Raw genomic sequence first — 25,830 nt, forward strand, 5'->3', positions numbered from 1 at the left:
AGTGAACCTTTGAGGGAAAATGCCATCTTAGATCTGGTCCTATGCAATGAGACAGGTAAAATTAACGATCTTGTAGTTAGGGATCCTCTTGGAAAGAGTTATCATAGTATGATTGAATTTCTCATACAAATGGAGGGTGCAATAGTTCGATCTAAAACCAGTGTATTATGCCTAAACAAGGGAGGCTACAAATGGGATGAGGGAGGGGCTAGCTAGCATAGAATGAAAACACAGGCTATATGGTGGGACAGTTGAGGAACAGTGGAAGACTTTCAAAGAGATTTTTCACGGTGCTCAACAAAAGTATATTCCAGTTAAAAGGACAGTAAGGGTGGGGAGAGCCAGCCTTGGATAACTAAGGAAATAAAAGAAGACATCAAGCTAAAAGCTCATCCATACAAAGTTGCCAAGATAATGGGAAACTGGAAGATTGGGAAAGCTTTAAAAAGCAACAAAAAATGATTAAGCAAGCAATAAGGGAATATAGATTATGAAAGTAAACTAGCACAAAATACAAGAACAGATAGTAAAAGTTCTTATAATTATATAAAGTGGAAAAGGGTGGCTAAGGTGAACGTAGGTCACTTGGAAGATGAGAAGGGGGATTAATACTGGGTAATGTGGAAATGGCCGAAGTCTTGAACGACTATTTTGTGTTGATCTTCATGGTGGAAGACACTTCTAACATGCCAAATAGAGATGTTATGGATGTGTGTGTGTTTGTTGGGGGGGGGGGGGGGGGGGTGGTGAGGACCTTTATACATTCACTGTCACTAAAGAGGGAGTGATGAGCAAACTAGTGTGCCTAAAGGTAGACAAGTCCCTTGGCCCTGATGTGACGCATCCCAAGGTACTGAAAGAAATGGTGGAAGTTATAGTACACGCACTTGTGATGACTTACCAAAATTCCCTGGACTCTGGGCAGGTCCCAGCAGATTGGAAGACACGCCACATTTTTAAAAAGGATGCAGGCAAAAGGCAGCTTAATGTCTGTAGTCGGGAAAATGCTTGAAGCTATCATTAAGGAAGAAATAGCAAGACATCTGGATAGAGGTGGTTCCATCAAGCAGATACAGCATGGATTCAGGAAGGGCAGGTCCTGTTTGACAAATTTACTGGAGTTCCTTGAGAATATAATGAGTGCAGTGGATAGAGGGAAACAAGTGGATGTTGTATACTTGGACTTCCAGAAGGTGTTCAATAAGGTGCTGCATAAAAGACATAAGGATGCATGGAGTTGGGGGTAATGCATTAGCATGGATAGAGGATTGGTCAACCAATAGAAGGCAGAGAGTTGGGATAAATGGGTGTTTCTCTGGTTGGCAAATCAGTGGTGAGTTGGGTGCCGCAGGGGTCGGTGCTGGGCCTGCAACTGTTCACGATATATATTAACGATTTGGAAGAGGGGACTGAGTGTAGCGTTTCTAAGTTTGCTGATGACACTAAATTGAGTGGAAAAGCAAATTATGCAGAGGATGTGGAGAGTCTGCAGAGAGAGAAAGATAGATTAAGTGAGTGGGCAAGGGTCTAGCAGATGGAGTACAATGCTGGTAAATGTGAGGTCATCCACTTTGGAAGGAAAAATAGAAGTTCAGATTATTATTTAAATGGTGAAAGATTGCAGCGTGCTGTTGTGCAGAGGAACTTGGGAATGCTTGTGCATGAATCGCAAAAGGTTGGTTTGCAGGTGCAACAGATTGTCAAGGCAAATGGAATGTTGGCCTTCATTGCTACAGGGATTGAATTTAAGAGCAGTGAGGTTTTGCTGCAACTGTGCAGCATACTGGCAAGGATGCACCTGGAGTACTGTATGCAGTCTGATCTCCTTACTTGAGGAAAGATATACTGGCTTTGGAAGCAATGCAGAGGAGGTTCACCAGGCTGATTCTGGAAATGAGGGGGTTAGTCTGTGAGAAGAGGTTGAGTTGTCTGGGACTATACTCGCTGGAATTCAGAAGAATGAGATGAGATCTTATAGAAACATAAAATTATGAAAGCGATAGGTAAGATAGAGGGAGGAAGGTTATTTCTACTGGAAGGTGAAACTAGGACTGGGGGACATGGCCTCAAGGTTCAGGGGAATAGATTTAGGATGGAGATGAGGAGAAATTGCTTTCCCCAAACAGCAGCGAATTTGTGGAATTCTCTGCCCAGGGAAGCAATAGAGGCTACCTCATTAAATATGTTTAAGACACAGTTAGATAGATATTTGCATAGTGGGGGAATTAAGGGTTATGGGGTAAAGGCAAGTAGGTGGATCTGAGTCCACAGCCAGATCAGCTATGATCTTATTGAATAGCGAAGCAGGCTCGATCGGCCAGACGGCCTACTCCTGCTCCTATTTCTTATGTTCTTACATTGATTGCAATCACAACTCCACAATACCATCGACCTGTATTAACTTTTCACTGCCCTTTGAGTTCAAAGGACTCACAATTTTCTCAGGGAAAAATGTGCCTCATCGTTAAACAGAGACCATCAGCTCTAGATTCTTCCATAAGAGGTATCACCATCTACACATCCACCCTATGTAAACCATTGTCCTGGAGACATCAAGGGACAATCGTGCCCAGCACTCCATTTCCACAGTTAAAATGTAAATGATTAGAGAGCACACAGAGCCAGGAGAGTACACAAGAGATACTGGACATACTTTGCAGGTCAGACAATAGCTGTGAAGAGATATTCTGGTGGGAGCACACAATAATCCCTTGTGCTCAAAGGCAGGCAGGCAAAAAGAGATAATTTTACATTAAAAAAAATGAACAAACAGCATTATCAATATTAGACGAGCATGGTGTACCATTTATTACACAAGGACCACACTGCAAAGGAAAAAAGGATGAATCATTTATGACACACCATACTTTTGATAGAATATAACACAGAGTACCTATGAAGAATAGTTCTATAACATCAATTTGCTCAGAATGTGTCTGCAATTCCACTAATGATCAGGCATGAAAATGAAGGCAAACATTCTTCATTTAACCAAATCAAGTAGAAAAGAAAATTACCAAAGTTTTCATTCAAAAACAAATGGGTCATTTATATCAAGATTTTCAGATATTTAAAGTGAAGGCACACTTAAGCCTTGCTCCAAGTTTCCTATTCCACACCATGGGTTCCAAGAAAATATAGATTTTCCTGAATCAACTGAGTCTATGTTCCAAAAATGTTTTCAAGACAACAAAAAAAATACTTGGACATAATCATATGAAAATAACAAATAAACTGCATTACAGAGTTAACTGTACTCACAGCCTATTGCTTCCTTCATTTGCTGACAAGCTTTTGAAATTATGCTACTTTTTAAATTTAAAAAACAAGCACACACTTTTTTTGAAATGAGAGATCTTTATCGTAAGAACTAAATTTATTTACAATCTACAGGAGTTAAGTGTGCTGCAGAATACTCCATTTTAGAACTTCCACTGAAGATTAGGTCCAGCAATCCATTCTGACATGATCATAAAATGTTCATAATTACTCTATTCATTGAAAATGCTACTCCGCTGACAGATGTAAGCGTTACTTAAATGATGTCAGCTTTTTTATCTTCATCACAAAAGAATCAAAAGGCAAAAAGATCTGTGTCTACTTAATCTTTTTGTATGTTAACCTGCTTTAAATTTTGCTAGTGCCTCCCCAGCACTCGTCAGCACACTCAACATTTCACCAATATCTTTGCTTTCTCAAATACTGTCCATCTCCAGGGATTTATTTGTGTTAAGCCCTTTTAGCTTGTCTAGGATTTATATTGAAGTATGAATTTTGCCTTGTATTTTTTGGGGGAGAGCAAATTGTTCTGGTCTTCCCTTGTGAATACTTGAAGAAGTAATTGTTCACAATATTTATCCCTCAATCCCTTCTCCCAGCACAAACACACTTAATTGCCTTTTGAATCCGCTTATACTGTCTGCTTCATTGGTCCCCCTTGGTGACTTCTTGCAGAATTCAGTTTCTTTGGATGAATATTTCTACCCAATTCTTATTCCCATCTAATTTTATTTTTTTTTTAAAAAGAAGTGTTAACCCAGTTTAACACGTTCCCATAATAAATAATTTGCCTGGGTCAACTTTCCTTATATTCTTTAAAGCTTTGATTGAATCACCAAAAACAATATCAAATTTTCTTTGGTATACAAGATTAACTCAATTAACATTTTCTCATAACATAAATTGCTGATATCCACAATCCTTAATTGCTTGTGTCTGCACCTCTCAGGGGTAATAAAATATTTGTTACTAAGTGACCAGAACTGCCAACATATTCCCCTGCATCCACAATTAGCCCTCAGATCATCACTAAATCAGAATTTTATCCTCTTAGCTTAAGCATTCTCATGAACAAATTCTGAACTAGACTTTCTTGATATTTTCTTTGCTTCAAAGGTTGGCCTATAAAACACATCTGATGTGGCATACACACAATCCTGAAAAATTAGTGTAATACTTTATTATGCTGAAAAACTAAGTAATGATTCAAAAGAGATCAATTTAAAAAAAATCAGATCTGGCAATAAGGTATCTGAGAAATTATTGTATGCTTCAACAAGGGTGACCAAAAGGTCAGAACCAACAAAGAATGCTGTAAATAAAAAGTCTGCCTCAAAAAGTATACAGTAAGTGCAGCCTTACATTGCCATATACTTATGTGATATAATTAAAGTAAACATAATTTCAAATTATATTGGCATGTCAGCTATACATTTCTGGAACTTAAATTCTAAAAGTAATTTGCAGTTAAGTATTCCATGTGCTTAAGTACTGGTAAAGAAACACAATTCAGATTACAACAAGGAACCCTCGATTGGAGTTTTAATATACAGAATCCACTTGGTTAAATTCACAGTTATTCTATAAACATTTAGATTACAGTTCCCAAGTTTACAATATTCCATATATAATGTTCAGTGAAACGTAAAATATGATTTGTTACTACTTCTGACTCTTTAAAACGTTAAATCACTTCAAAGATCCTGCTGTGTGCTTGGACAGGAGGTAGTTGAATTTTGCTAACTAAATTTCAACTTTGAAGTCCCATTTGGTGAATCTGGTCCCAGCACCTTATTAATAAACTGCTAGCAAATGGCACAAACATTCAGGGATAACACTTTCTGTCATTTATGCTCCCTTGCCACTTCCTGATAGCAACAGGACCAAGAATTAGAAATCAATACCAGACAAGAAATTTGCATTCCACTAGTTTAAAATGCCATTTCCCCAATTTAGTACAGAGTGGTGAACTCATGCCAAAATACAAGCATGCTGCCTGTTTTTTTTACCCCAAAACATTCTTACATAGAATTTATCACAAGATGTCATTTCATCTCATATCCCAACTAAAACATGTACAAGTACTGAAATTATAGCCAATGTCTCAAAGCATCCATCAATACCATTTTTTCTTCACATCACTACATTCACAGAAGTTAGCATTGAGGATTTACACCATGGCCATGACAATCATTTCAAAGGCTAGTAACTAATTTGAACAATGTAGCTGTCAGTTAAATTTTAGGCCATCCAATCATGCATACTTAAATTAGAAATTTCCTTCAGAAGCCTAGTAAACTGGGAAGGTACTAACTACTACAATACAAATTATGCAAATAACCTGTCACAGAAATGAGCCAAAATACAGTTCATCTCATTCCTATATAAATCTGGAGGACATACAGCTCTTGGCATACTTTCTCCAAAATTGAAAGACTGATTTAAAATAAAACCTGCCCTACAAAAAAACTCAAAGAAATCAAATGCATGACTAAAAGAAAATCCTGGAAGATGTGACCAATCAGTGCAAATGAGAATCTAGGACAAAGTTGCAATGATCACAAGGAAAATAATTTGCTGGCCTTGACTAACTTAGCTAAATTCTTCAGCTGATCTGTACAGCTACTCCAGTTTCTGAGAGAGAATGAAAATGGGCAAATTGGTCAACTATGAAGTTATTTCTTCCAAAACTGAAAATCACAAAATTATTTAAATTTTATGCAGTTAAATAAATTTTCTAAACGGTCAGTTTTAAATTATGAACAGACAAGGTCAATTAACTAAAAACATCTATTTTGCACTTCAGGAGCATGGCAAGGTTTTGTATCATTGACTGGTTTTGTGGCTCTTTTCATGGCTCCTTGTTCAGTGACAAATCCCCGTGCCCCCCACCGCCTTCTCCTACCAGATTCCTCCTCCTTCAGCCCTTTGCCTCATCTACCTATCACCTCTCAGCTTATTACATCTTCCCCACTCCTTTCCCACCCACCTACCTTCCCCCTCTTATTATCCCAATTTTAAGTTCCCACTCCTGCCTGCTGCAAAACCACACAGTGCCACAGATTAATTCTGTTAAAACACATTTATTAGCAGTATACTGCCAGGGAGAATTCTCCTGACTCTCATGTGGTCTTTATCAGAGGTCTCCACAATACAGAGGGGCAGACATCAATTTATACGGTCCTTGTCACACACTTAAACAATGCGGCTCCACAAGTTTTAATCAGGCTCCTGAGATTCAAAGAAAGAACTTGCACTCATCGTTCAGTATAATTGATTTACAATCAAGAGATTCAAAGACAGGTATCACACTCATTGTTTAGGACAAACCTCACACTTACTGTTTAACACAGCCATCACCCTTATTGTTTAGTGTAACTGGCTTGCAATCAAGTTCCAGACACAGTAATTACCACCTAGTCCTGAGTCAGGTGTTTGCTTGCGTGGTATTTTTTCATTATTTATATGTACAGTCACAATTTCTTAACCCTTTACTTCCTCACTCTCACCTGGACTCGCCTATCACCTGAACTCACCTCTCACCTGCCTGCATGTGCTCCTCCCCCTTCCCCCGCCTTCTTATTCTGGCTTCTGCCCTCTTCCTTTCCAGTCCTGAAGAAGGGTCTCAGCCCAAAACATCAAATGTTTATTTCCCTCCATAGCTACTGCCTGACCAGCTGGGTTCCTCCAGCACTTTATGTGTATTGCTCCAAATTCCAGCATCTGCAGAATTTTGTGCCCCCCCCTCCCCCCCACCCCCCGTCACCGTGTCCACACCTTCAGTGTGTCATAATCTGTAAATCTTCAAGAGATGGAATGCTGGAACTACTGCCAATTCACTGCACGATCACTGAAGGTAATATGGATTGCCAGAGATTACGAAGTGAGATCCAGTGGATTAGCTCCTGTTGAAACAGGATTAATAAAATGTTAGTTATTCATCTGACGTAGTATGAGAGGATCATGCACTAGTTAGTGGCTGAGAAATGGAATGGGGACCCTGCAGGAATATGAAAATCAAGAAAACTGGAGGAAAGTGGACAGGTGGAACATGAAATGAGAGAGTAAGAGAAAAGGACAGGGAGACATCCAGACTGCAATTATATAGCTACAAAACAAAAAAAAAACTCACAATGGCAGGCAGGATTTCAAAATAATCGCACTGTGTACCTCAATATGAAGAGAGTACATATCCCTCAATCCACCACCACTATCAAGCCAGAGGACCAACTCTGGTTCAATACTGCCCATGACCAGGTTGCTGGCACTGTCACCACAGAAGACTGAGTTCAAATCCATTTCCAAAGACATGGACAGATAGATCCAGACTGACAGCACAATGAAATACTAAAGGAGTGCTGCACCATAGGAGGCGACACCTTTTGGATGAAATATTAAATTCAGGACCCATTTGCTCCCTTTGGTGAACATCAACAAAAAAATTATGGCATTGCCTTGAAGAGCAAGATGAGTTATCCCCAAAGTCTTGGCTAATATTTTTGCTTAATCAACATTACAAAAAAAAATATTGTTTTGCTGATTGTAGGAATTGGATATGCATAGGGTTATTAGGTTTCTTATAACAAATTCTAAATTTCAGAAAGTATTTCATTGGCTGTAAAATTCTGGAGCAAGCAGAGGCTCTAAAAGGCATCATTTAAATGCTAGCCAGCCTTTCACTTCAATGAGTACTGACAAGCATGCCAGGAGCAGCACCAGGTGGACCTGTAAACAAGGTGCCAAACTGGTAAAATTACAATACAGGACTACATGCTTGCTAAACAGTGTAAACAGCATGCCACAGACATTGCTGAGCAATTATACAACACTGGATCAGATTAAAAAGCTGCAGAATTGCCAAATCGAGGCATGAATGGTGATGGACAATTAAACAAGTAATGGGAGAAGGTGGCACTACAAAAACCCTCACTGATGGCAGAACTCAACAGGACAGCAAAAGACAAGGCCAAAGTATTTGCAAACATCTTCAGCCAGAAGTGCCCAGTTGGTCATCCAACTTGCCTCCCTGACATCCTCAGCATTGCAGAATCCAGGTTTCAGCCGATTTCATTCATTTTCTGATATCAAAGCTTAAGGATCCTGACAACAACCTGGCTGTAGTGCTGGATGTGTTCAGGAACCAGCAGTACCTCTGGCCAAATTGTTCCACCTGCAGTCCTCGTGCGACCTGACAATGTGGAAGATTGCCCAGATCTGTATCCACATACACAAAAAAAAAGAAATCCATCCAGCTAATTACTGCTTTGTTCGTCTTGTCTTGATCATAAGCACCATAACGGAAGTTGAGGTTCAGTAACTACATGTATCTTTCTACAAGATTTTCACCATAGAGTAGCTTTAGCACCATCACCCCTCCCCTCTCCCTGCCAATGACTTCTAGGGTGAGGGATTCGATGCCACAGTTGGTCAAATGCTTAATATCAAGGCAGTTACTACCACATCGTCTTTAGAAAGAGGCACGCTCCAATAACTTGCTCACCCATATTCAGTTTGGCTCCTTCAGGACCATGCAGCTCCAAACCTCATTTGAGCCTTGGCCCAAATGCGAAAAAGGAGCTGAATTCTGAAGGCGAGGTGACAGTAACTGCCTTAGCTTCAGTGTTTGACAGGCCTAATAAATCTGCCATCAATGGGAATCAGAGTGAAAGCTCTTCACTGCTGGAATCATGTCTGGTACAAATGAAAATAGTTGCAGCCTTACCACTAAATGTTGCTGTAAGAGTTGCTCAGGACAATGTACTGTTTAACAATGTTGCATTTCAGGCTTCTGAACCAGAATACCACCCTCTGCTATCAGTACACATCACTGCAGCAACATATCAAAGCTTCTTTAACGTGATTCACAAATCTGTGATACCACCCACCCAAAGTAGGGCTTCTCAATCTGTGGAACATGTATGTCTGGAAAGTTGCAAGCTATCTCTGCAGAAGAAAATATATAATGCCAAATTACTTTGTTATACTCTTTTTTTGAGATTTATTCACATTTTGCGTTTAACAGATCAAGCTTCTTATAACTGAGAAACAATGTACTGTAGGCTGTTGTAAAGTTGTGGGGAAAGAAGCCTCCTGCACAGGGTCAGTCAGTGCCAATTCTCAGACTCCTTAGAGATAAACGTACAAGACTGTCTTCAATAAAGCAAGCAGTGAGTCTTCAAACTTGTTCAAACAGGCCTGACAATATACAAGTTACTCTATAACATAAATCAGACACAATCTGGATTTGGAAATTCTTGCTCATTATTGCTCACCAACCTCACGTCAGGTAGATCTCACCGAGGTAGCACCCATTTACTTTTGTAAAGAGAAGCTATTTCTCAAACTCCACTGGCAACATTAACTGAAAGAATAAAGCAGAGGAGGTACTCAATGCCTCACTGGTGCAGGCAGGACCCTTCCAACGAGCACTGTGGGAATATCTTCACCCCAGACTGCAGCAGTTCAAATGATGATTCATCACAATGTTCTCAAGGACAGTTAGGAATGTCCAGTAAATGCAGATCTTCACATGAACATAGAGGAGAAAACAACATGGGTACGCATAACATGTAAAATTGTGGGTCTCTGTTGCAAGGCACAATGTTTTCCCAGCTCTTTGAAGTGAGTGTTAACAGTCTAAGCTTTTCATTGCCACTGCCAATAAGGTACAAGTTATAGTCGCGACAATTGTTCTAACTTCGAAGAGAATATCTAGAAACTAGCTCTGTAGACATTATATTAAAAAATGCTCAAAAAGTAAAAATACAGATAGTTGCGTGATTCAGCTTTACAAACCCTACAGATTGTTCACTGGACGAAAGTAGTCCCGATTTTTAATCCGGATACAAACCAGGGTGATGGAAAGCCCATACAAGTTCCTTGGAGTGTGGCCCAAGCAATTTCAACTGTCAAGCCCAATTAACATTTCACAGGTATGTCACCATCTCAGCTTCTGCCTCACCCTTCTTTCCAATTGCAACAAAGCATCCGACATTGCCAGTCCCTTCCTTGGAAGTCCCAGTCAAGCAAGCAAGGGGAGGTAGAAAATAGCTGCTCTTAAGAACAGCGAGAATGTCCTCAGGACCTCATTGCACACACAAGGAAAGCCAGGCACTGCTGCCAATTGTTAAGCAACTGCAGTGCTGATGAGAGCAACACAAAATGCTGGAGGAACTCAGCAGGTCAGGCATCGGCATCATCTATGAAGGGAAACAGACAGGTCAACGTTCGGGGTCAAGACCCTTCATCGGGTCTGGAAAGAAAGAGGGGAGATAGCTAGTGGACCAGCAGAGATTATGGAGGGGGAGCAATGAGAGAGGCTCTCACAGAACTCCTGAAGAGAAGAGGAAAACTTCTTCAGCGTAGACATACCTCAAAGAGACTTTGCAGTGGAGCAGCAAAATGGAGACACAAGAAAGATTGCAGATGCTGGAAGATGGTTAAGGTCAAAGGGGAAGTTCAAATGCACATCAGGCTTTCAGAATAGAACCCCAGCAGCAGACTGGAAAAGCCAGAGGTGAAGAGTTGAGTGTACAGTTCTGGGCAAGCAACACCCACCTGACCCAGCATAGAGCAGACCATGTTAGAAGAGGCTGCAGAGATCTGAAAGCAATTCATACTTCTCCACCATTGCCCGTCAAACAACTCCACGAGAGTAATCCAGATCAATGCAGCTCAGCAGCCTGCTTCTATGTTCTGAGACAGCAAGCCCACCAGATTTCAGTGGCAGATCAAATCATGTCAGGATCATAATTAGCCCCCTGATTTAAATATATTCATGAATTCTTTGCCTGGCTTTAGTGGATGTCTGCCCTGAATCAGTAAAACTCCATGCTAATAACTCCACAACATAGAAAAGGCACATAATACACTGCAGGTCAAGTAGCATCTGAAGGGAAGGAAATAAAGTTAACATTTAAGATTAATGAATTCTGATGAACAGCCGTTGATTGACCTGAAATGTTAACTTTGTTTCACCCTCATAGCCTGTTGAGTATTCCCAGCATTTTCAGTTTTCTTTTAGATTTCCAACATCTACAACATTTAACTTTGGGATTATGGTTAAAGAGACAAAGAGACAACAACAGTTCACAAAGTAAAAAAAAAGTACCCAGAGCAGATTTTAAGAAGTCCACCAACCTATCCTGTGAAATCAGCAGGGTTGAAACTGGAGCTACCATTTTTATTTCTAAGAAAATGCACAGCAGAGCTACCTAGATATTATAAGAGGCCTAAGTCTCTAATGCATTGCATTATAGCAAAGTGACTGCCTGCACAGAGTTAAATATGTCAGGGAACCAGAAGGCATTCAGACAGGAATAATGGCATCACCTAGATCTTTATCTTCCAGAAAAATCAATATGATACACTGTCATCCAGAATGCCCAGGAATCCTCAGATTAACAAAAGAAAACCTCACCATCTCACTGCAGCGAAATCCCATCTGTGAGAAATTTGTCAAATCATGTCTTCCTTATAAAAATACTGCATGCCATAACAAAGCTCAGTAATAGCACTCTCCATTCTGAGGCTTATCATGAAACTTCTAGGAAGATTTAATCTACATTACCTTAAAACCCAACTCAATACGTCCATAATGGGTGGACTGTTAGATAGGCTGAAATTAATACAAAAGAAACATGCCAACACAGGACTGACTCCTTTTCCATAAAAAGGCACAGAATGCTCTCTGGTACTCTGAAAGTGATAAGGTTTGTTTTTTGCATCATTTATTTGACACAGGCCCATTCATGTGCTGATCTCAAAAATGAAATAGTTAGCCACCTAAGCAACATTACATGCGACAGCAACAGCACCTCCACTTCCCATTCACATCACTCCTGCGTTAACTCAGGACATTTCAAAGCACTGCAAAACCTGTGAACATAATAGCTACAAGGTGACCACTTCGCAGAATGATCAAGCAAAACACAAGCCTTTTGGAAAAAGGACTGTGATTTAAGCCAGTTTTTGTGATTGGGATTTGCTATGGCTCCAGCACAAAGAATTAAGGCTGTAAATTCCAGTCCGAGCAAGCAATGATTAGTTTTGTACAGTTTTTTTTCTCTCAAACCCTACCGATGCTGCTTAATGCTGGCAGTGTTGGCACAGGGACTCATATTGGATGGCAAGGGAGAAAACATAAGCTGTCACATTACTTTGAGTCATTGATCTGGATCTACACGAATCATACTCATTATAATTGCCTGGATTTTGCAGGAAAATCTCAAATTGACAATGTTCACTGATATTATTCAGCATAAATGAGAGCAGCTTCCATATTTCCATACATGTTCACACAAACATTGATGTGCTGAGTTGCAGTTAGCTAACGGGCAAGTGTGTTCTCAACAGCTGTGACCATGGACCCTCTGCAAAGCCCAATGTACAGGAAGAGTCCAAAGCTGCAGCAATTCTTGCCTCTTACAGCAGGGAATCTGCACAAACATCATGTACTAGGTCGAGAGGAATAACATCTTCATTGATTTGAATAGTGGGGTATGGCAATGAGGGACATCAGTAAGTAACAGCTCATTTAGTTGCTTGAGTGTATTTAAAAGTTTTGAAATGAAGTTTGCATACTGTTTTTGAAGAAAGTTAGAATTTGCAGTTCGAATGCAGTTTTTCTAAAGTAAATTTTGAATGGACCCAATGTCAGAAAAAAATCAACAACATTGTTTTGACATCTAACCTGGAGGCAATGTGCCTTGGTTAATTGACAGTTTACACTGTACATTTAGATACGTCCTGTCCTAGCCTCACCCACATTTAGGACTTAGGATGTGGAAGGTTTCCTCTGGGTGCTCTGGTTTCCTCCCACATTCCAAAGACATACAGGTTAGGAAGTTGTGGGTATGCTATGTTGGCGCCAGAAGCGTGGCAACACTTGTGGGCTGCCCCCCAAATCACCACGCAAAAAAGTGTATTTCACTGCGTTTTGATGTACATGTGACTAATGAAGATATCTTATCTTACAGGGGACATTGCCACAACTGATACAGGTGGTACAAACAAAATGCTGGAGGAACTCAGTGGGTCAGGCAGCATCTGTAGAGGAAAATGGACAGTCAACGTTTCAGGACAAGGCCCTTCATCTGAACTGGTGGCTCTGGACCACTGGCTCAGGAATGTAGGAACTGCACAAGGTGAGTGCAAATTTCCTTTTACAGACAGCCAACGGGCCAAAAGGAATTCTGGGACTATGTTGTCACAGGACCATCAGATACATGCTCAGGATAGTCAGGACTGCTTCTACCAAATAACTAGGCACCTTTAATGGTTCAGTCATTTAAAAAGGGAGGACACAACTCAATGGATTTGTAAATTTAAATATTCACACTGCAAAAAACACCAAAATGTTTTCAATTCACAATGTGGACACTCTACCTTCTCACAACTTTAACCTATTCAATCAAGTTTCCATAAATAATTAAATTTGATTTTTTTTCCTGGAATTATGCCCCACTGCAGGTCAGAATTCCATAATCTAGATTGACAACTAATTACTGGACAGTTGGAGGTTCAGCTCTTCACACCAAATATTAAACTAAAGCCACTTGACTTAACTATTTGTCCAGCAGATTATAAATGGTCCCTGGAAATTATTTAAACCAGTCCTTAATACAGGAATCATAAGGTGGAGGTAAGTATGGTCAGTGCTGGTTCCAAGGAAATGCATCTGGCAATGAGAGATTGCAACCAATTTAATTCTTCTGTGCAATACCATCCAAGAAGGCCTACACTATTCCAGGCTGTAATAAATGAAACCTAAATAGTTAGACCAAACCCTATAACCTTTAGCTCCATATAACACTTAGGTCTAATAATTTAGGTGGACCTAGCTGAGAAAGCTAACTAGTGATCGGTTCTGGTTAGGTTTACAGAATTGAATGGTTAAACTTTAGCAGCACATGGACCTCACAATTCAATGTCAGAATGCACCAAATCTTTCTGAACTTGGTAAATTGGAAATGAAACAATGAGAACAGTATATGAATACCAAACTGGGAAACAAGAAACATTACAAAGAGGTACAAATTCTTGCCAGCTTGAATTTGAGATTCATTTTTCAGTTATTTAGCTCATAAAAAGAAGTGCCTATTCCTTCTCAATACAGGTCTAAAGCTGTTTTTGTTAGAACAGAGGAAATTAAAGGCAATTGAAATAATGAAATGTTCAGACAGAATAGCTGGAAATAGACTGATTTCAATGAGTCAGGGGCCAAGAATAGAGGGGGAGAACAGATACAAGATTAAATATATTTGAATAGAGAGGTTTTTTTGGAAAATGCATCAGTGAGAGATATAGAAAATGTTACTTATAGTGATTAAAATACATCCCCACATCAAATCTTAGAAATAGATTAAACAGTAAGTTATAAGAAAGGGGTGCAGGAACAGGTTTAGTATCGGTAAGGTCTCGATCCTTGACATCATTAGTAAAATATATAATCTTCAATCCATCCAATATACTATTCATTTAAATTCTGCTGTAGGAGTAATTATTACCTGGAGGTCAGCAATACATAGGGGAAAAGTGAGAAAGACAAGAAAATTATCAGGAGGGAAAATTTAGTAAAATTAGTTGGGTGGAAAGATTAGCATCAGAATTAGTGTACAACTCATAATTAATGTCCATCAGGCAACTGTACCATTTGTTGGCAACATTTGTCATTGCTACTGATGTTTGCAGATTTCCTACTTTACAGCTGATTTTGAAAAATAAACCATTCTTATGTGAACAATATTCTTTAATTTTTCAACATTACATCCTCATAGCTACAATTATTTTCAATACGTACAAATTCAATGTTTTTTTTCCCAAACAGCTGAGTTTTAAAAGGAAGACCTGCACTACACTGTATATTGTAGGAGCCCAAGCTATAGGAAACAGATGAATGGGTTGAAAGCAAATGACTCTGCAAAGGTGCACATTGCCAATTCTTGAAAACCAGATAATGAAGCAAATTACAAAATATTAGAAACCATGGTCATTGCTTTGAGGTGCAAAAAGTTATTTATTGTTTGTTTGATTTCAAAGAAACAGCTCTACATCAAAAGGGATAACAAATACACCTGGATTCACCATTCATTCTTAAATTTGGCATTCACGTCCAGTATCTTCAGAAGTTCATCGGATTGTGTGGGTATTTGATATACAGGAACCCCAGGTGTAACAGGCCACATCAGGAAAATGAGTACCTCAAATTGTCGCTCAAATGAGGATGATCTTAAAAACCACAATCAACTCACCCAACCTTGTTTCAAAATGTTTGCACAAACCTTACAGTTCCCAGTGTATTGACAATTTATCGCAATAACAAGCCTTTGACATTTGGGGGGGAAAAAAAGCAGCAGTTACATGAACACAAGTTGTGAGCATTGACAATGTGACTTCATTTGTATTTCAAGATAAAGTAGACTGCAGTCAAAGAAATAATCTCTCAAATTTTGTAATTTAAATAAGTACTACATTTGAATTAAAAGCACTTCATCTCCTCCAATACAGTTTCAAATGTAACTTCCCCACTCATCTACCTGGCACTTTTTCCTCAAAGCAGCTCAGTTCACACTGGCATTCTTTTACCCTTTCCAGCACGTGGGTTTTTCCCTTCCAATTCTCTCGCACACAAATGCACAGCATTGTCTTTCATTTCCCCACCTAAAGCATCACTTAGTTTCTCATTTCCACCCTTTCCCCCCTCCAAATCTATTCAACTTGTGCTCCTTTCCTTGCCCTTCATTGCTGCCAATTTTATCCTTCCCTCCTTTCTTTCATTTTCATCCATTTTCTTCTTCCTTCTTTCCTAATGGCACTGGCTCCTACCTGATGGTTGTTGATCATCTAAATGGTTCCCACTATTGCAGCCATAGTTGCAAACTGCTATCATGATAGAAATTGTTACCGACAGTAAGCAGCGACTGTGATCACTTGCATCATTAACAAGATGCTCACAGGAGCAGCACTGAGGAGAATGGAGCCAAATAACAATGCTCGTTCCTGTTTGCAAATGTTAACATGTGGACTGAATCTCAACAATGCTGGCAGTTGGTATGTGTGCAGGAAAGAATACTATTCAATTTCAAAACAACTCTTAAAAGATTGACACAATGATTGACTTTTTTCCTGGAAGGCTTAATATTTTAAAAAATGTTAGATTTTAGCTCTCTTAAAGACAGGAAAGACTTAGCTTATATAGGGGCTTTCACCACCTCAGGATATCTGAAAGTGCTCTGCAGCTAATAGAGCACTATTTTTGTAATTTTAGTCACGACTGCATTGCAGGAAATACAACAATTATATTACACACAGGAGAGTTCCACAAATACCAGTAAGTGACTAAGAAAAGATCTGCTGGATCTATCAACTGGAATCTGTATCTGCAATCTACTTTGCAAAACCACAAATGCAGGTGAGCACTTTGCAGACCACTTATATTCCCAAACTTGCAATTGCCTGTTACTTCAATTCTCCACCCCACTCGGACCTGCCTGTGGCTTCTTGCATTCTTCAAATGAACCCAATGTAAGCTGTCTGGGCACTTTGCTGAATTTGATATGGAGTCCGGAAGGCTATAATTTCAGGCAATGCTTTCTGTGCTTGTATCGCAACTGGCTTGTTCTACTGTAGGTTAGCCATCTGCAAAATTAACTCAGTATTTTTCTCTCCATGTGCATTGCCTGGTCTGCTGGACATTTCCTACAGCTTTCACCTGCATTCCATAGAATTTACATGCTCCTTTTATTTTTTTTCCCCCCCCATCACTCTCCAACTTCCATCATTAACCTATCAGCCAAATGGCCTCATCAAAAGCTTATCACTATAGCAATCACAGCCTCAACATGTTCCTTTTGTCCTATCAATGCCTTCCCCACCTTCTTTGCATCTCAAACCAAACTTGTTTTCTTCCTTTCCCAGTTCTGACACAGGATCTTCAATATGAAACATTAACTCTGCTTCTCTTTCCAATGATGCTAACTGACCTGCTGAGCAAATTCAGCATTTTGTATTTTTATTTCAGATGTCTAGCATCTGCTGTTTTTATTTTACTTTCATCCATTGAAAACTGTTTTCATGCTATTTGTTGAAGCTTCAATATTGGGTGCAGTGCCCTCCATCTGGCTTTGTCCCACCTAGATCAAAAGGACACTTATGTTAGAATGCTCTTTATAGACTTCAGCTCCGCTTTTAATACTATCATCCCACAGAACCTCATAAGGAAGCTGCACCTACTGGGCCTTAGCACCTCCACCTGCAATTTGATTCTGGACTTCCTCTCTGAAAGGCCACAGTCAGTTCATATTGGAAATACCATCTCAAAAATCACCAGGCTGAGCACTGGAGCCCCCCAGGGCTGCGTGCTCAGTCCACTGCTGTTCACGCTGCTGACCCATGACTGTTCTGCCAACTCAAGCTCCAACCATATCATCAAGTTTGCTGATGATACAACAGCGGTGGGCCTCATCAGCGGGAACGATGAAACAGCTTACAGAGAGGAGGCGGCGAGGCTGGCGGATTGGTGCTCAGTCAACAATCTCTCCTTGAACGTGGACAAAACAAGGGAGATGATTGTGGATTTTAGAAAGACTCAGGCTGACCACTTACCCCTGTGCATCAATTGTATCATTGTACAGAGAGTCAGCTGTTATAAGTTCTTGGGAATACATGTAGCAGACAACCTGTCCCGGTGAACTAACATCTCTTCCCTCACCAAGAAGGCACAGCAGCGCCTCCACTTTTTACGGCGGCTAATAAGAGCAAACCTGCCCTCCCCCACCCTCACTACATTCTACAGGGGTACCATTGAGAGTGTCCTGACTAGCTGCATCTCTGCCTGGTATGGTAACTGTAACATCTCTGACCGTAAGTCTTTGCAGAGAATTGCGAGTACAGCGAAAAAGATCATTGGAGTACCTCTTCCCTCCATTTTGGATATTTACAATACACGATGTACACGCAAGGTTTATAGAACTATAGATGACCCTTCTCATCTCTCCCATGACCTATTTGTCCCACTGCCGTCTGGCAAGCAGTACCGGAGCATCCGGGCCAGAACTACTAGATTGCTCAAGAGCTTTCTCCCCCCGAGGCTGTCAGGCTCCTGAATACCCTGGTAGACAAATGCCGTGTCAAAAGCTCTGGTTTGCACAACGGCGTACAAGAACTTTGGCTGCTGCTGAACATGTTTATACAATGAGTACAACACACTGAGCTTGTATTTCTCTTGTCTAACTCGGTTTTGCACTAACTCTGCATTAAATTTGTATTTTGTATATACCGTTTTTTGCACTATTTGTACTTGCACTATTTTTTTTTTGATTTTTTTGTTTTTCCTTGTGTTTATTGTATGTCTTCTGTTCTACGTATGTCCTCTGTTGTGAGAGTCTGGCGGAAACGACATTTCGTTCTGCCATGTTTTTATAGCATGGATGAATGACAATAAAGTAACTTGAACTTGGGTTTGATCAATTGGAGAAACACGTGCTCATCTTCATAAAGTGCCAAGGGACCTCTTTGTTCCAAGAGGAAGCAAACATGACCCAAATTTAAAGTCACCCCCCCCCCCCAAAAATGTCAACTGGTAGCACTCATTCGATATAAAGGTCCGGGTGCGTTAAAATCTCCAGAGTGCAACTTGAAGCTATAATCAAATAACTCAAAGGAGAGTATTACAACTGAGCAAAGGCTGACTTCAAAAATTGTGCTGTTCAGTATTTGACTGCATTCATTTTCTTGCAGCAAATGTTTGCTAGCGTCTTTAGGTGAATGTTGCCCTTCCACAGATGCCGTTGGCTTCTCTACCAGAACCACGACTGGTTTGAGAGAATGATCAGAAGATCTAAGAGCAAATTACCCACAAATGCAAGGGGTTCCTAGAATGGAAGCTCCACCAAGCCTCAAAAGAGAAAGAAGCAGCTGTAGAGGCTGAAAACCCATGATGTAAAGATAGTGGGTGCAAAGAAAGCAGGAAGCCCAGCAACTCACTGACAGCAACAACATGCACAGATTATTCAGCACCATCAGCATCACTTAAAACCCAAACACCAAAGGCCTCAACCTACTGAGAACCAAGAACTGAAGGGAACTTATCAAGGATACAGAGGCAGACAACATCCACGAGAAAGAACATTAAGATCTCCCCAATCAAAACTCTATCCTTGACTCATAGTGATCTATTCAATCCAGCCTTGTAGCAATCCCTGACCAAGAAGACTATATGTGAACTAAAAATTAAATGCCAGTACCAGATGGTATTTCTGCTGAAATTTGAAAACTCGGCAGTGAGGAACTTCAGCCACAAATCCACAACTTCATCACCCACATCTAAGAACAGGAGGATATACCAGGGGAGCTCAGAAGCACCAAAATCATGACCATTTCAGGGAAGTTGAAAAATCAAACTGCAACTACAGAGAACCTCCCTTCTGTCTGCCACGACGGAAGTCTTTGTCAAGGTCCTCCTCATGCTCCTCCCGGTGACCAAAGAGCTGCCCCTTGAATCACAGTGTGGATTCCATAATTGGAGGCACAATGGACATGATCTACACCTTGTGAATACGAAAGAAATGAAGGGAGCAGCACCCGCCTCAACTTCAGCTGCCCACAGAAATTTGTCTTCATCTTGCATCTGCCTCATGGTGGAATGGGAATGCAAGCCATGATCCATAACAGATCCAGTGCAGACCAGTGTCAAGCAAAGTCCATCAACGCCCCAACACTTCCTCAATCTTTCTTCTTGCAATACTACATGTCACCTCCAACAAGCTTCCAGCTGGTGTTGCGCTAATTGACAGAATTAATGGGTAACATGTTAAAATGTCAAACCTATGTCACCTCCACTCCAGAACAAAGATCATCTAAACCCCTGTAGATAAGCTGCAGCATGCAGAGACTAAGCGCCACATAATTGTCAACTTGTTCACCGAAGCCTACAACAGGACGGGCCTTGAACTCAACATTCGCAAGATGCACATCCTCCAACCACCAGACCCCACAGTACAACATTCCCTTCTGATAATAATGACCTTATCTTACAACCTTTCCTATCTCAGAAAAGGCAAACATTGATGGTGAAATTCACCACTACTTTCACTGTACCAGCTCAGCCTTTGATCATCTGTGTAAAAGGATGTTTGAAGTTTAAGACTGAAACCTGACACAAAACTTTCTGTATATTTCTGTAACATGCATTACCTCCATCAGGCACTTCAAATACTGGAAAGATATCACTAACACGTTCTCTGCAAAATCCTCCAAATCCATTGAAAGGATAAGCAGACCAAAGTCAGCATCTTCTCTCAGGTTAACTACCCCAACATCAAGGGCACGGGCATGCCTCATCATTAGCTTATCCAACACCACCACTACCAAAGCAGACACCCTATTTCATCTCAGAAGGAAATTACAAGGTGGTCAGAGGAAAACATTCAAAGATGTGCTCAAAATCTGGAATATTACCCAAGGGAATACCTGGCCCATGGATGGCTGAAAATGGAGCAGCGACATTTGGAATGGCACAGAGAACCTCGAGCCAACTGCTGAGAGCACATGGAAGTCTAGCATCAATGACAGGAAGAGTATACTACCTCCCAACTTACCTACCGTCTCCACTAAGCTCCTCCTGCCTCACATGTTGAAAGTCCATAGGTCTCACATTGCACTCAATCATTCAGAGCCCACGGAGACAGAATGGATGCAAGTCATCCTCAATCCCAAGGGACCACCTATGACAGTTGTAATGATGGAAATCGAAAGTAGTCCTCATCATACAGCTATGCAGAGAAGTGGAATGGCATGGAGGTGCTGTACTCTCACAAAAGTAACCATTATTGAAACATAAGTGAGTTTTCCAAAACGGTATGAGATATTCCAAATGGTACAAAATAACCACATAGCCACAGAAAACTGAAATTAAATCGTCTAACAGCAGTGCTGGGATTGGAACCTTTCAAAGTTACTGGATTACCACAGGCCTCTGAATTACTTGTTCAGTGATAACTACAACACTATTATAAACCCAGTAACTAATCTGAATGCATTTAATGAGACTATTCTAGAGATTGTTATTAAAAATTTGAATTGGTTCCCTGATTACAAAACTCCAAGAATTTGTATATTTAAAAAGTGACTTTAGATTGAGACTTCTGGAATGCATTAAAGTAATTGATATTGGTAGCTTCCAATGGATTTGCCAAAATAAAGTGAAAATGTGAATCAAACTTACTTCTTCTCGGGTACTGTGAGATCTGCTTATTTCTCACACTTTTAGCTCTTAAACAGCACATTTGATTTGTTATTTAGAAAAAATATTCATTTTACATCATTCATCTCCCAGTGGTAAAAACAGGATTAGCGCCTTTCCAAAAACTGGAATTTCATACAGTGAGTCCAATCTCAGAGAAATTAGAAAACTGAAAAAAAAAGAGTGGAAACGGGTGCATGATTGCATTCAGTAGCTACAAGGCCCAGATTTCTTGGAAAAGTAAGGCAGGATAGTCATGAAATGTCAGCCAAAACATTCCAAAAGAGCTGTTATATTTATAAGTACAAGTGCCTATACTGGTCAACAAAGCTGTGTTTGCCTAGAGGAAGAAACGTTTGAGAATATTTTTTGTTTTAATAATGTTAATAAATGATTAATTTACAAACCAGAAGTTCCTTTACCACTCTTGTTCAAAATAATCAATTTTGCTGATGATAGAAAAAACCTAGAATCAGCTCTTCTGCCTCCTTGGCCTTTCTACTGATGTCACTGATGGGGATGTGCCTTCTGTCCAAAAGGAGGTTAATAGACAAATGGTTTGGTGAGGGCAGGAGCCAGGGAGAAGAGGTGGGAGACAGAGAACCTCAGAATGGACTGAGCACTTTAGGAAATAACATCAAACAAATTTACATAACTTCCAAGGAAGCAGTTGATATCATGGATCTTCATTCATGGAATCATTTGAAAAAGATATCTCACAATATGCTATGGCCACAAAAGAAAGCACTTTGGGAATAAAACTAATGGTTGTAAATTGGGTAATAAATTGGCTGAATAGTAGGAAATAAAACAGCAGTGATCAATTGTGAAATCCTAATTGGACAGCTGTGGCCAGAGTGTCCAGGGATCATCCTGCTGTTCACACTATTTACAAATGATGTTGATGAAGGCATTAAAAGGAGAAATGCAGACAGTAGCAAGTAGAAGGCCTGAAGGATGGCATTTGAATATTTAATACATTACTTATTGGACTAAAATAACAATTGAAGTTAATAAGCAAACAATAAATGAAACAAGATTAACTGTCAAAATAGTTGCCAAAAAGCTCTACAGATAAATAGGTTTCTGTAAGTCAAAGCACTAAAAGTGATACTTCAGACATTCAAAGACTTTCAATTTTAGATTAAGCAAAGTGGACAAAGCTCAAAGTGGGGGGGAAAAAAAGGATATTTAAAGAAAGTCAGTCATCAGGATGAGAACACATAAAAACCTAAACAAAAATAAGTGAATAGGATCAAACACCAAACTAACAGCGAAATAACATCCATGTTAAAAGTCACTTATTTATAAACCTCAATAACTAGATTAAACCAAAGTCACTTATTTATAAACCTCAATCACTAGATTAAACCTTAAAACCTTTATCATTCACACTTTTGCAATCTGATACTCTCTGCTTAAAAATTCAAACTTTGTTCAGTCTTTGCTCCAAAATTCACTGAAGTATTTCCTGACCATCTCCATGACATTTTCTTATAATGTACAAAATATATTTTTTCTAAAACCATCCCACTCTTTTCCATAATTGTGGAGCACCACACAATGACCTAATGCATTGGAAGCGTTACATGATTTTGACAGCTTCTTCCAACCACTACCTAGTATAATAAAGACAAACTCAGCTGTCAAATTCAAAAGCAAGTGGAATCTACAGGAAGGAGAGCAGCAACAGATAATGGTAGGAAAAGGCCAATTAAAACAATCAATTGATGATGCACTCACCACCACCAGGCACTGCTTCAAAAATTCACTTGTACAAGTAGTGTAACGGTTGAGACTGCTTTGCTAAAAATTTTGCATTAGACCCTGAAACATGCCGCCCAGTGGGCACCATCCATATTAATCCCATCTTCCTGCATTGGCTGTAGCCTTCAATGCTTAGGCGAAGCAAGTACTTATCTAGATGTCTGGGGCATCGACACCAATGGTGGAACAATTAAAATCAATAATGTTGAAATGTACAGAGATCCCAAGGTGTTATTGAGCTGAAGCAAGTTACAGAGCTGGGGAGGGTGAAGCTATGAAAGGATCTAAAACTAGTCTGATTCTCAGTAGGTGCGCTACTGGGACTTGGGCAGCAGGATGTTGAATGTGCCAGAGTTCAGGCCATCTGGGAAACATTGAACTGGTCAGGTTGAGAGATAATGGACATGAATAATGAGCTGAAGGAAGGTGGAGTCCAGTGATACTATAAAGCTGAGCTAAGCGATCTGGATAATGGTGTGGATAAGTAATCAGAAGGTCATCTGGGGATTTAACATGACAGTAATATTGCAAAGAGTTTGGTTTTCCTTTTGATTTGCTTTTTACAAGATGTACTTATATCTGGAATGATCTGTCTGGATGGCAATGCAAACAAAAGCTTTTCATTGTATCTCAGTACACGTGACTATAATAAACCAATTCCAGTTCTTCTATGGTCAAGCCAGTTGTGAATCTAATCTACCAAGTCTCTGTGGATCCCATGCACCTTATTCTTCTGGATCAGCCTACCATGAAGGACTGTGTTGAAACCTTTAACAAACTCCACATATACAACATCCACTGCCCAACCCTCAATCATCTTCATCACCTCCTCAACATAACCAACCAGAATTTTGGTAAATTCTCAGCAACAGACTTTCCTACAGCACCTTAAATTCAGTCATATCGAAAGCCACTTCATAGACAACCAAAAGGACAATAAAGAACAAGTAACCAAAGTTTGGTGGGAGCTGAGGGTCAAGGTTAATTTTTAAAAAATGAAAGACTGAAAGAAGACAGATAGCTTTGTCACAAAAGGTTGGGCAAAGTGCTCCACCAAAGCTCAGCATCAAAAAGACCACTCTGCAAGGGGGTGTGGAAGATAGTATTGCCACGTACAGAGAGGGAAGTGGAGAAGAGGTATGGGGAGCTTGAAAGGACAAGGACAAGCATTTTACCCATAACACTTTTAGAGAAGGCTAAGTGAGTACAGGGTTGAAGGATGAACACAACAATACAGAACATACACACAAGAATTTGCTGCAAATTGGAGATTTTGAAGGGTAAAGGACAAAGTTACAAGGAGAAAGCTGGAAGTAAACATCTTGTGAAGAAGATATGGAGGCTGAAGTTCAGCTCAGGATGAAAAATGAAATTAAGGTTACAAACTTTGTTTCAACTAGAGACAGTAGCTCAAGAAAAGATAAGTTAAGTGCCTTGGAATCTTGTTATGAAACCAAGAGTGATAGAGTCAGTCTTGTGTGAAAGCAAGGATTAACATACAAAACTGGAGGATAAAGTGCCAGAGATGATAATGGCATTGGCAAAGAGACAGCTGAATACATATGAAATTTGACACAGAAGGTGGATAATATCATAGAAGTAGTTTATAAATAAGGAAGAGGAACATACAAGAATTCTTGATTACATTATTGGTTGGAATGACCATTGCACAGTACTTACCAGAGGAAGTGTTTACAAGGACCCACCCCATAAGAGCAGTTTTAGCACAAGGGTGACCACTGAGCTGTCTACAGAAGACTTGATCCTACCTACAGATATTCCTTTTAAACTTAGAGGATCAAGTTGATATGATTTATGGCTGGAAATCCTATAAATGTTTGGAAGGAATGATATATGCTTCATTGTCTCTGTTCTACATTTTTTTTGATTCTGTGGTATAACAAACAACTTGAAGCTTCCTTCTATGACAAGCTGTTAATGGTGGACTGAAAATTGTTGGAAAATTGGAAAATCAAATGGACATCAACCATGCCCCTTGGCTTAGAGTTTCAGAAAATTGTAGTCTTTGAAGGAATCATTTTTAGGCTGCAGGTTAATTTAAATATAGGTATAAGTAAATTGGATGCTCACTTCAGAACAAATCTTTTGCGACATTTATTACAGTTAGTTAAGTCAACTGTGCAAGACATATATTTCGAGGCTGCAACTGACCTCCAATCCACAGTTCTCTCAAATTTTATACAGTCACAGTTGCAACTGATGCTTTAAACAGCTCACATCTGCAAATGTTCTTGTGTCTTTTGGTATCTGCATTTTTTTTGTACAATAGGTTATTTGAAGCTAAAAAATGCACTCAATTTATTTTCACTTTGGCTTAGGTTTTTATTTCAATTTTCAAGAATTGTTTCAACAATATGGACCATTATTGCAATCTGGTGCAGAGGAATATATTTCTACCATGATCATTACTTTCTGGATGGTTGACGTTCCATTTCATTCATGTTTTAAATAAAAGCAAACAGCTGTCTTCATTGTGACACAATTACACACGTTTACAGTGACATTAATTACTTCTTCTAACC

General features: G+C 39.7%; 1 protein-coding gene across 8 annotated transcripts in view; it reads right to left on the reverse strand.

The window, feature by feature from the left end:
* LOC127577661 (serine/threonine-protein kinase BRSK2) overlaps nucleotides 1-25,830 on the reverse strand; it is a 773,538-nt gene that overhangs the window by 697,416 nt on the left and 50,292 nt on the right. The window contains exon 2 of one of the 8 annotated variants that reach the window (XM_052029040.1): nucleotides 7,057-7,184. The exons of the other annotated variants lie outside the window; for them this stretch is intronic. The gene's annotated coding sequence lies outside the window, so the exon portion shown is untranslated. The remainder of the gene's footprint in view (nucleotides 1-7,056; nucleotides 7,185-25,830) is intronic. 8 annotated transcript variants of the gene reach the window in all.

The sequence above is a fragment of the Pristis pectinata genome, chromosome 14 (genome assembly GCF_009764475.1).
Source record: "Pristis pectinata isolate sPriPec2 chromosome 14, sPriPec2.1.pri, whole genome shotgun sequence".
Classification (NCBI taxonomy): domain Eukaryota; kingdom Metazoa; phylum Chordata; class Chondrichthyes; order Rhinopristiformes; family Pristidae; genus Pristis; species Pristis pectinata.